This window comes from Cupressus sempervirens, chromosome 10 (genome assembly GCF_028749045.1).
Source record: "Cupressus sempervirens isolate cs-2001-9-10 chromosome 10, ASM2874904v1, whole genome shotgun sequence".
NCBI classification, from domain to species: domain Eukaryota; kingdom Viridiplantae; phylum Streptophyta; class Pinopsida; order Cupressales; family Cupressaceae; genus Cupressus; species Cupressus sempervirens.
This window is the reverse complement of record NC_143127.1, coordinates 704,159,003-704,172,366: the sequence shown is the minus strand read 5'-3', so window position 1 is coordinate 704,172,366 and position 13,364 is coordinate 704,159,003. Positions and strand designations below refer to the sequence as shown.

The 13,364-nt window shown below is 31.1% G+C and overlaps 1 long non-coding RNA gene across 1 annotated transcript in view; it reads right to left on the bottom strand.

Moving 5' to 3' along the window:
- The window catches only part of LOC149535766 (uncharacterized), a 76,840-nt gene extending 68,950 nt beyond the window's left edge, over positions 1-7,890 (bottom strand). Inside the window, exons 1-2 of the long non-coding RNA XR_016358107.1 lie at positions 7,704-7,890; positions 7,483-7,603 (exon numbers count right to left, since the gene is read on the bottom strand). This is a non-coding gene — a long non-coding RNA (uncharacterized LOC149535766). The remainder of the gene's footprint in view (positions 1-7,482; positions 7,604-7,703) is intronic.
- Between the last annotated feature and the right edge of the window lie 5,474 nt (positions 7,891-13,364).

The following is a 13,364-nucleotide window of genomic DNA, read 5'->3' as shown; positions in this document are numbered from 1 at the left end:
AATCTTCTCCTACGTTTGCCTCATTAAAATCCTCTTGTCGAGTCACTCAACTACTATTATGGAAGCTCAACAACATGCTAGAAATGAAAAATTAGCTATATACAATGTTGTGTGCCTATCTAACTCAATTTTCATGACATTGAGAGGCCTCACAAAGACGAGAGTGACTAGCTTATGCATGCATCAAACAGACAATAATAATTGGATCATATAAGCAACATACACAATAGTGACTAGCATATAGCCAACAGGCATCTATCTCCTATGTATAGTACAACCAAGATAGAAAAACAATGTTAGTGGATTATGCACTACTTCGTGCATCTACTTCTTTCCTATGCTCTTTTGAATGGTTGATTATTAGAAAAAGGATCTGGTATTTTGTATACAAGTCCAAGAATCCATCCTCAACCCAACATTTTAAAGCATACAATCAGACAATTGGGAAGATGATTCATTCATCCTATACTACATTGTGGGTCCATCCTCAATCCCAAGGATTTTCACAAGTAAGGAATCAACCCTGGCCACTAGATTTGAACCTAATCACCAAGAGGCCTTTGGACACAACTCTATCCACTTAGTTAGTAGTAATAGTTTCTAACATATACACCTGATGACTTGAGTGATATAGTCAACAATCCTCTTCACAAACCCCAAAACACTTCACATTGGTCACCCACATACTATAAGCAACTAATACTGGAGCACTCCATATGCAATTCTTAGCTCTTGTTATTGCTACCCATAAAGAAAGGTAACTAGTATCAAATCCTATATATGCCTACCTATTCTTCACCTATCTAAATGATGCTAAAGATGTCTAATAAAAAACATACGACAATAGCTCTAGGCATTTACTATTGGCATAGTCCAATGACAACCAACTAACTCTTACTATGTCAAATCCATGGTAGACATTAGCAGCTTCACTTCCATGATCCAAGTGAATAAAAACTAGTCCCTTACAACAACCACTCATTAGTCATAAGGAAAGACCATGGATTTCCTTAAACCCCATAAAATGTTGGTGATTCCCACTAGCAGGTGCGTACTTAACAAGATAAACAATTACAAAAAAATTGTTTCTATATAACAAAGTCAATTGATTTGGGAGTCTAGAAAAATTCCTAAAAATTTTGGATTGACATTGACAATCACATAGAACAAACACAAGTTAACCTGAACTTGGCATGTATCCTTAAGAAAATACTAGCTACAACATAGTCAACCCATTCACTTTTTCCAACTCACTAATCAGAAGCACACTATTTAGTAAATACAAGTAATAAGGTTTTCTTCATACTTTCATAACCATCTAATACCAATTTTGGTCTCATCTAATAGCTATAGAAGAGGGATGGCCAAATAGGTATAGAACAAACCCAATCCTTAGAGATTTACCCCTAGACCATCCCCACTACAAACTTGAGGTCACAAGGACATCCCTCGACGACTGTCTACATCTTCTTCCAATGGGATCAGTCACATGTTCTTAGTACAGAGGCAAGATGGGCTAATGAGCATTTGATGTTGTTTTCACCAATAATGGACTTCTAATCCTCCTACAAACCCCAATACAAGAAAACATGATATAGGGTTCCCCTACCATTGATTAGGTTTTAGGCATTTTAAAACTTTTGAATGGATAGATACTTCATGTATATGCAAAAAATATTTATGTGAATAAATAGTTATGGCTTGAGTTATTAAAAAGGTAAAAATTAAAAGATAACTTATGTTTTTTAATTGTTTTAAAATAATTTCAAGTCTCCTCTTCGAGGGAAGATAAGAGAACACATATAATATCTTATGATTGCAAAAAGTTCCGATAAAAAGGGGCTTTGAGAGAAAAAAGATCGTTTAGTATATTTTATCAAAGCCTTGTTTAGTTGGGAAATTGAACCAAAGTCTTCATTTGGCCACCACTTTCATACACGAGAACCAACCTAGTTGATTGAGTGGATTACTTTGGAGTTCAAGGTTGTGTTAAACGTTTGTGTCATTTGTTTCTACACTATTGGATTATGGTTTGTCAGGTTTCACAACTAATAAATATGTACAAGTTTCACAAGAAAATAACATATTTGTAAAGAAAGATTAAAATACTTTGTGTTCCTCATTTTGTATTACCTTCCTATGCTAGAAAAGGGCTTCCATAAATGTTGAAGTGTTCAATTGAATAACATTTATGTGTATTTGGTGCCATTTCTTCCACTCACAACTTTTGGAATACTTTTGAGAGGTGTGGGAATCTAAAGAAGAAGTTGCATTGGCGTAGGAGTATCTCAAACCCTTATTTCCAATTGTATCCTTTGCTATTGATGTTAAGGGTGTCATTCCATGCTAAAAACAATGCAAGGAGGGAGGTGGGGAAATTAAAAGGGAAGTGCAAATATTAACATCTATACCGTGAACTATCTACGAGGTTAATGGCTACATTAATTGAAAGTTTGAGCATCCCAATCTCAACGATTTAGATACAAAAATGAGGAAGAGTAAAATCAGTATCTAGATATTGATGATATAAGTGTTACCAAATTCAAGTATTACTGTATGAAATTTGAACAAGATTATTGCTCCATTTTCTTGGATTAACACTTTTATTTCAGCTAAGAAATCAGAAAATATTAATTTCAATATTGAATGTTTGAAAGTTTGTTTCAGCTACTTATATGACAACTGTTTGATTAAATTTTTATGAGTTGTACCTTGGTTACAAAATATTTGTGAGATTGTCTATGATCACTATTGAAATTTGTGATTGTTCCACACTGTAAAACTCAAAGATATCGTTTAGTCCATTGTACTATTAAGTGTTTGACGAAATGTCAATATCTGAAAGTTGAAAAGTATGCAAATTTCTTGACAATTTTGGTAGGTGTAAAAGGAGTGTTGCAGATATCCTAAGCATTGTCCTATTGGGATATGTGTTTTCCAAAGGCAGCTCTCTCTCTCTCTTATATAATAAGCTTAAGCCATGAAGAAACATGTCTCAAATTGATAATTATTATTATAAATTGTTCTCATTAACTTATATCTCACATATATATAAATTATAAATCAAATAAAATCATATCTATTCTTAAGTTTATCCGATTGAAGCTACCAAACATCAACACTCCCTCTTAGCTATGGAGGCTAAACAAATGACTACATATTACCTCAAAGTAATATAAGAACATCTTTGATTAGAAAATATTCAACATTTTAATATCATGAGTATTGGCCTCTAGAATATCAACATATGATATTCACCAAATACTCTAAGTAATGATATTTAGAGTAATGGCCTCCTGAATGTCATCTCATATGACATTCACCACGTACTCTTTGAGCAATGGCCTCATGAATGTCGAGTTGCAAGATATTCACCAAGTACTGTGAGTAATGGCCTCCTGAACATCAGGTCACATGATATTCACCATATACTCTTTATAATGGCCTCCTGAACATCAATTTGCATAAAATTCACCATGTACTCAAAAATGTTTATAAGGTACGTGCACATGCATTCTCATAATGCTTACCATATGAACAACCATGGTCTACTTAAGGAACTTAATCCACCATGCAAGTTTACAATCTATTATGATTTGTTTCATATACAAGTGATAATCATTTGGAAGTTGTCACTTTCCTGTGATGTGGGGTTAGGCTCAAATAGTCATGAAGTATATCCATGAATCACAATCCTCTTGAGAGTACAATTTATTGATCACTCGAGAATCCATCTCAACATGGTCAATATGACCAAGATCATTGAAGGTTGACTAAACCATATCCTCTATCTGCTCCCTCTTCCTGTAAATAACATACTTGGAGGAAATGATCAAGGCAAACTTCTCTTATAGTAATAAAAAATTACCTTTAATAATTATTTGATTATTATTCCAACACATTTGAAAATCAATCTCATTTAATTTTATTACTAGAAATATGCTAATAATACTATTTCATATTAATATTGTATATGCCAATAATATTTCATATACTAATAATAATATTTCATATTAAGAATATTCCATAATATATTGGAAAATATTTAACTTACCTCATTTTTCCTTTTACATGTTTTGACTATTCTAATTGGACGATTTATTACCTTATTAACATTTATGAAAGGCGTCCAATGTCTATATCTCTCGTTTTGGAGTCTACGCCGACAAAGTTAAATCCTTCAAAAGATCCTTTTTAATCAATGGTTTTGTGTTTAGTATGACGTGCACTTGGGCTGCTATCCTGGTCTTCTCAATGGGCAGGTTTGTACTGCGCACGTGTCTGGAGTCACATCTTTGTGTCTGCCAACTGTGCAATTCCTATTGACTAGTAGGTTTTTCCTAGGATCCCCTGTGATTTGTACAACTCTTTCTTATGTAATGATCTTTTCCAATCCTCGATTACCTATCAAGCATCCATGTGCCCTATGTAAATGGCACGGAATGGTATTCACTTGTTTAAATAAATGTTTCCTCCTATATATTCTCACAGTGATTTAAAATCCAGTCTTGGTGGCATAGGTTTTCTTATGGTTTGCATCATATATTTAAGTTTGGCAGTTACTCTGTAGTCTGTAATTATCTCCCTTAACACATGGCAATATTTATAGACACCATTCCTTGCTTGGTCAAACTGCAATGATTTTCCCTTTCGAGAGTGTTTTTGTATTATGCAGGTATCGTTTGATATCTTTCACTGATCTCATGAACCCCATTCATTTTCTTAATGTCTGCTTGGAACACTTGCCATGTATGCAATTAGTCTCTACAAATAGTCCATGTTATAAATGTTGATGAGCCCCTCATTCAACCCTGTTATAGATTTTGTTTTAAAGCATGTACTCATTTTTGCTCACCAAGTTTGTTCTTCTATTTGATTTGTTTATGGGTGCAATTTCCTCCTTTAATGTTCTGATACCATATTAAAGGAGGAGTGTTGCAGATGTACTAAGCATTGCCCTGTTGGGATATGTGTTTTCCAAAGGCAGCTCTCTCTCTTATATAGTAAGCTTAAGCCATGAAAAGACATGTCCCTTCAAGGAACATGTCTATTTGTTAATTTGATAAGTATTATTATATTAATTGTTCTCATTAACTTATATCTCACAGATATATAAATCATATATCAAATATAATTATATATATTCTTAGGTTTATCCGATTGAAGCTACCAAACATCAAAATATTAATTGTTCTCATTAACTTATGTCTCACAGATATATAAATCATATATCGAATATAATTATATATATTCTTAGGTTTATCCAATTGAAGCTACTAAACATCAACAGTAGGGCCATTAGATATAAAAAAACTGTCATTACATACATCCAAGAAAGATTTTAGAAGACAACAACCGCTTATAACTATCCATTGTTGATGTACTTCAGATTTATAATACACGAGACATAACATGTGAAAGGGCTTTGTCGAATACAAGAAAGTCATTATTAGTATCAAGCTCATCTAGAACAGTTTTAAAAAGTCATTTTTTCATATTGAATCAAAGAAAAACATTCAAAAAATAAATGAAACTAATAATATCAACCTGTGAGTTCACTAGCTCCAATTATTTCATATATTTAAATTACTTAGCTGCAGCAAGAGCAGTAACCAGATAAACTAGGAAGAAAGGTCGGAATGCTCATCATGGGAACATTTATTTTAAAGTATGAAAAAGTGAACGTAGACCAAAATGGTCATCAATGCCTATCTTCGTTGATATGAATCTTGCATGTTTGATTTCAGCAAAATGAAATTTGTGTCTTTTATAGGGCAAGTGATTACAGCCCTACCTTTATAGTGAGCCCCATCCTCTCTCATTGGCCTACCTGTAGTAGGGGTGCCCCTGGAACTGCATCAACGAACCCCACACACAGATGGCCTGCCCATTTAAAATATTATAATAAAAAGTAACAAAACGTTCATTAAAAGTTAATTATTTAAAATCCAATAAACTGCCCTGTTCTATGTTAGCTGAAAGAAGGCTATACACATATATGAAATGTCTTTATAAAAAGTAGTCAAAGTTTCACTTGGCGTTAATCATCTTAAATCCATGGAAATACCCTGTTCCATATTAGTGGTGATGACCTGTCAACGAGCACCTTAAAATCCTCCTTGTTCCATTAAACCCTGACTTTCTCCTCATTCAAGATTTTTGAGGTTTACGCCAGTGCTTATTGGAGAGATTGGAACCTAACGAGAGGCTACTAGATGAGCCCACAGATAGTGCTTATTGGAGAGATTGGAACCTAATGAGAGGCTACTAGATGAGCCCACAGATTAAGTATTTAAAATCTAAAAAAATGTACAGCTCCACTTTAGCTAAAGGTTCGCTAAGGTAATATCTACATTGCAAAAAAATACCCTGTTCCGTATTACTGGATCGTAATAACAAATCAAACTAATGGTGTCAATGAGCACCTGAAAATCCTTCTTGTCCACTGAAGCCCTAATTTTCTCCTCCAAGATTGTTACGGTTTAAACCAGTTTTTAGTGAAAAGTGAAACCTAGATAAATTGAAGCGAGCCACGACACCAGGTAGACATAAATGGAAAAGAAATATGCCTGAAATTATTTTCGGGAATCGGGAAAGTAAATCAGCGATCGTCGATGTATTTAATTTTGATGCGCAAGCAGGTCAATTTCTCGAGATCTTCACAGAAGGTTATTTCATCGGGGTAGCAAGTTGTATCTTAGACTGGTTTATCCAGTTACACTATTCGTGAAGCTGCAGAGGAAGTGGATGTTAATCTGCTGATTGTTGGGAGCATGGGATATGGAGCTATTAGGAGGTGATCTTTCATTATTAGTTTACCTCTGTGATTTTTAAGAAAGAAAATTGTTCTTTTAAGGTGATCTGAGAGATGGCTTATGTATTGCAGGGCTGTTGTAGGAAGCGTGAGTAATTACTATGCCCACAATGCAACGTGTCCTATTTTGATGAAATTAGGGTTTTAGATTTGCAGGCTTCCCAATCGGCACCTTCCATGGAGGATGAGCAAACAGGGTATCTTTTCCTGCCAAATGCACGGAATGCAGTCGGATTTTAGTTTCTACAAGAGCTATCCAGTTAGAAAGGGATTTATTTGTTCCACAATGGGCATCTGCTAGTGGTTATTTTTGTTTTGGTCGAAATGGCCACTGTTGGATGGATTGGATACCCGATCGAATTGCAAACAGGATTCAAGACAGACGCGCATTAATAGAAAGTATAAAGAAAATAAGGAAATTAATAGTCAGTTTTCATTGAAGAGGGAAATTGACGATAACAATTACGGATAACGGGAGACTTCTGAAATCATAAACATGAAGGTAGAGATAAATGGAAAAGACGTCTTAGAAATCCTAATTTTAGAAGCATTAAAAGCATTTTTTCCCATCAAGAATTTGTTCAAACAGAATAAAGAAAATAACATAAACAGAATTCACCCATTGCATTTTAGCTATTGGAAGAGATATGGAAAAAAAAATTAAATACTGATATAATTGCCAGGGAAGAAGAAGAATTATGCAGCTTTTCTTGTCCTCAACTCAGCTCTGCTTCAGCTCCACCTCCTTCATTACTCTCTGTTTTTCCCATTCATGGTAGCGATTCAAATCTAAAAACACAAGAAAGAGTAAAATCAGTCTCCAGACATTGTTGATTCAACTATTATTCCATAAATTTTGAGCAAGATTATTGCTCTGCCTCAGCTCTACCTCTCCCATTCCTCTCCGTTTTTCTCATTCCTCCGCTATCTACCTCTCACATTCCCTCTTCACTTTTTCTATACATAAGCCAACGGTACAATGAAAGATATTTCCTCCACCATCGCCGCCTTTCGTATTTCTATCTGATTTCTACTCCACCTCTTCCGTTCCTCTCCTTTTTCCATTCATAACCAACGATATGATTAAATATATTCTCACGTGCGAGGTAGCCGTTGGGTTGAGCCCAGCCGAGAATGTTTTTCAAATATTCGAATGCCTTTCTGTTAGCTTTGTTTTCCGCATTTCAATTCCGTTTCGAACTTCGAATATTCGCGCCAAGGTAATGGTATATCCTCCTACTTTGCTCTCCAAAATCTGGTTTAATTTCTATCAAGTGAGATTTTTGACATTTTATTGTTTTAATTGGAAAATCGAGATTAGATGATTTATAGGTAATAGCACTCATAGACTCTAAATATAGACATGCTTTTCTAAAATAGAATATAAATAGGATTTATACTAATTATATTGAAAGATTGTATTTTAAAAGAAATTATCAAAAAATATAAGAGGAATATTTTATTTGTAGTTTTCTTTTGAAAATTTGTTTTGTCATATTATTAATAGTTTCTGGCTGAGGTCATGTTGTTTTCTCCGACTTCGGCTGTTTGAACTCATTCGTGGGATGATCCTGTATCCCCCGGCCCTTTTTTTTTTGTGAATTGTAATCTTAGTAAATTTTATTAATTGAAAAGGAATATTCATCCAAAAAAAAACAAAAAATTGAAAAAATTATATTAAATTTTTCTTGATTTATTTTAGTATGAAAAAAATGTGTGTATGTGAGATTATGAGGTTAACAAAATGGATAATGTTTTATTTCAATCTGTCCTAGAATTTGTTCTCAAATTCACCTTAGAATCATAATTGCAACAAATTAGAGTTAGGGTTACATATTATTAACAAGTAAAACATCTCTTTAAACAATGTGATCTTGGATTTGAATCTTATAATTATCCATAGTATATGTCCTAACACCCAACACTTAGGTCTAAGCACACATACTACAATTGTAATCACCTAAAATTGGTCTTCTAAAGTAGGTGCTCCTAATCTTAATTATCAATCATAAATCATAAAAGTCATAACCAAAAAGGAAATCAAGTTATATCATTTATCTGATCTAAGCATCAACTTGCATAAAATCCTTAACTTGTAATAATCTCAAAAGAAAAAAAAAATATTATATATCGACATTAATTGGCAATTAATTAAGGATAAATTTAAGAAATCCCTCTCGAAAAAAATGCCTAAAATGCTGGCAAATCCAACATTTTGTGGGCGAGAAATTTTTAATGTCGAGGGCGATTTTTTTGTTCCATATAGGGAAACAAAATATTATATGTTGGCGATTTTTTTCTTGCCCTAGCAAAATCATTATAAATGTGGCAAATTAATATTTTTTTTTACTAATGGATAAATAAATGATGGCTATTTTTTTCCTTGCCAAAAATGAATTAATAATGTCAAAGGCGAATTACTTGTTTTGTAGGAAAATGAATAATAATGGTCTTGGCTAATCTTCAGTGATAAACTGAAAAATCGTTTAATCTGAAAGCAAAATTTGCACATGTATTGGCTAGTGACTGTACTAATTGCTGAGTAGTCACTTCAAGTTTCAACTTGTGTACTATCTTAGGTGTGTTATTAATAATGTTGTAATATTGTTACGTCAGTGTCACTATTATCAAGTCAGCTATCGTCACTGTCATATTGTTAATAGTAAATACAATAGTTTTATTGATCATTGATTAGTTAGAGATTAACGATAGAAGATGCATCTCGAGGTCACTCGCTTGAAAAGACTTGGATTCGCATGTAATTCTCTAGAATGGAGACACATGGAAAGGTTTGCATGGAAATCATTACTTAATGTCAGGCACTATCGACTGTCTGACATTAATGCCAATACATTTCGACATTTCACACACCTGAAAATTAATAGGAATATGAAAAAATAAGATATGAAAGATCACAAATGCCAAAGAATTAAATGCAACTTCCATTAAATAGCCTCTTCAATTCCTCTTTCATTATCATTTCTCATATTCTTCGATCTGAATTCAGTTTGCATTTGCACTTTGCAGAGTTTCTTGAATCTTAGTCATGGATATGCAAATTCTCCTGAAATGCACTACAATGGCTCTACAAAAGCCTTTTTTGGGCAGGATTCATGGCGATGTCCTTGCCATGGTTTGCAAGGTAGATGCCCGAAGTCCTTTTCTCTGCCATGTTATATTCATGGTACTCGGCCATGAATTCTTGAGAAACGATAAGAGGTACTATGTGTCCACAAATATTACCTCCCACTTCCTCACGTCTCTTCTCGACCTCGGAGGCAGTCAAATAGACATGTTGATGCTTCTGCGTAACATTTTTAAAGAAACATTTTTAAAAAATGATGTCAAAATTATTGTATTGGCCGAGCAGGTACCGGGGTCGGGCATTGGCATCTCTTTTGCAGATGTAGCGGACAAATGTTGGGAGGAAGGCATAGGGTGCATTATACATAAGCATTTTTTTTGCTCGGCATGAATGAACAGCAATTAACTCACCATCAGAAGTGGGCGCAGCTCGGAATGGATTTTCTACAGAAATGGTTGTTGTTGGATGACGTTAGTGAGACCAACTTCGCATAGCTGGATGATTTCAATGACATCATCTTCTCCAACAAATTCCTCACGGACGAACTTGAAGACCTTTATGATTAAAGGCTTCAAGCTCACTGCCCCTTAGCCCGTTGATGCTTCCATCCTCCCTAGTTCCCTGGTTCCCTCATCCTGTTCCATGTTTTTGAATATTGTTTCCTTACTCATTGCCCTTAAGGCAAAAAAATATTTTTAAGATATTTGTATTTTTCTTTGGATTGGGCCTTGCCCTTTTTTGTATATTACGAAATAGTAAAATCAAGCTGATTTAATCAGCTATTTTGAATATATATGCTATGAATCACTATTATGTACATTGTACAGTCTAAAATATTATCAATGAAAATAATAGTTTTTGGCTTCTCAAATCATTGTTCTTGTTAGTCTACAACGTCGTAAGTTTGTTTTTGGCATCTTGATTCTCAATGCACTATTGAAATGTTACTGTTAATTTGCGACTTTGTTAAAAATAGTTAATTATTAATAATTAACTATTTTTCTTTAATCTGATTGGTTAAAACAAATGAAGCTTCAAGGAAAACTAAAGATTAATAGATTATAATCTTAACAAAGTTATATATAATTTTAAAATTTTATGTGTCAAATTTTTATTTCATACCTATCTTGTCACCTATTCCTAACTTTTTTTTTCATTATGAAATCTTTTAAATGATGAAGAATAGTTTATAAATAATTATCACAATTTTCAATATATGTTAAATTTTAATAATTTATAGATATTTTAACTATGTTATATTTTAATTTTGAAACTAAATAATAAATATGAATAAAAATATAGCATTTGCAATTATATTTTTAAATTGTAATTATTTCATTTACATTAAAATATTGTCAATATTATTATTTCATGATATCTTGCACCAATTTTATTTTATAAAATTTAATATATCTTCATTGAATTTTTCATATCATCTTTACAATAAAAAGCTTATGATAGAAAAGAAAATTATTTCTATAATAGAAAAGAAAATCCTTTATTTATATACATTAAAACTATTATAATTATTATTATAAATTATATTATATATAATATTTTAGCCGATAGACTATTTGTGGGAACTTTGTTCCTAGAAATTAAATTTTTGACAAAAAATTTGTAAGAGTTCGGTCGAAAAATTGAAAATCCTTCCCGTTAATTATTTACCAGCCAGTTTTTATATCTCCCTCCACTTTTAACTCTTGTTTTGATATTTATTAGTTGTTATCTCCACTTTTAACTATTGTTTTTCTTTTTCTATTTATTAGTTACGATCTCCGCATTAGCTCGTGTTGTGATCTATTCAGTTAACTTTTGATTTTTTTAAATTGATTTAGATTTTAGTTTTTAAATTATTTTATTTTATTTTTTTATTAGTTTAATTTTTTCTTTAAATATAATTTTTTAGTTTCTATAATTTATATAGTCAATAGAATATTTATTAGACTTTTTCTCTTTTTTTTTGTATTGCTCTTACTAATTTTTCATAATAGAGTTTTTGATGGGTTTTTAGTTAAATATTTTTTTTCATATTTAATAATTTTAATTTTAATAGATATTTATTAATCTATTTTAAAAAAATTAGTAAATAATATGTTATTTAAATTTAAAATTATTAATAATCTAATTTGTTCACATAAGATCATAATTTAAATATTCACTTTTAACTATTGTTTTTCTTTTCTTATTTATTTAAAAAATAATTACTTGTGATCTTCACATTAGATTATGTTGTGATCTCTATTTATTAAACTTTTGATTTTTTACATTGATTTAAGTTTTAGTTTTTAAATTACTTTAAATTATTTTATTTTTATTAGTTTAATTTTTCTTTAAATATTATTTTTCAGTTTCTATAATTTATTTAGTCAATAGAATATTTGTTAGAGATCTCGTTATTTTTCTTCTTCTTCTTTTTGTATTTCTCTTATTAATTTTTCATAATAATGTTTTTTATGGTTTTTTTTAAAATGATTTTTTTTTTCATATTTGATAAATTGAATTTAATTGTGAAATATTGAAATTATTGAACACATTTTTTAAGCAATATTCAAATTTCCTAAATATTGTAAATTTTATATCTATATTTTAATCTTTAATTTTTTTATTTTGTATTTTCATTTTTTTTAAACTTATATTTATATTATTTAATGTTCATTCTACATTTTTCTCTTAAATATCATCTCCTATCAATGCACTCATTGCATGTACAAAAGCATGTGACTGCTAGTTTATATAAATAATTAAATTAACATCATGATTTTGACATGCTCATTGCTCAAGCTTAAAAGTAAAATAATAATAAAAAATAACAATTTCTTTTATTTTTCTCTATATTAATTAATATGCTATGTAAATTAAAAATTCTTTTCAATGACTGTGGCTCAATTTCGGACCAAATTTCAAAAGATTGAAGATAAAGTCTATTTCGACCCGAAATTGAGACATGTGTACTTGAAGATTCTACCTGAAATCTCGATCGTTGCATAAAAGAAGGATCGACGGCCCAAGATGAATTACGAACCGATTTGGAGAATGCTTTCCCATGTGCCTAGATTCATCCAAAATCGTGACATGTGTCCAATCATTGCCAATTGGAAGACTTAGTTAATATTATTAATAATTATGTTTATAAACAATTATCACACTTATCAATATATGTTAATAATTTATAAATAATTAAACTATATTATATTTTTATTTTGAAACTAAATAATAAATATGAATAAAAATATAACATTTGCAATTATATTTTTAAATTTTTTAAAAAAAATTTAAATTAAACTATTGTCATTATAATTTATTAATAATTATTAGTACTTTCAGTAGGTACTAGACTTAGGGCTCCTAGCTAAGAGATAAATATTTCATTTTCAATGTGATTCATTAACATTAATAATAATAAAATTAATATAAGTGCATTGGTTTATATTTTATATTGTAATTTTTTTTTTTTATAAATTA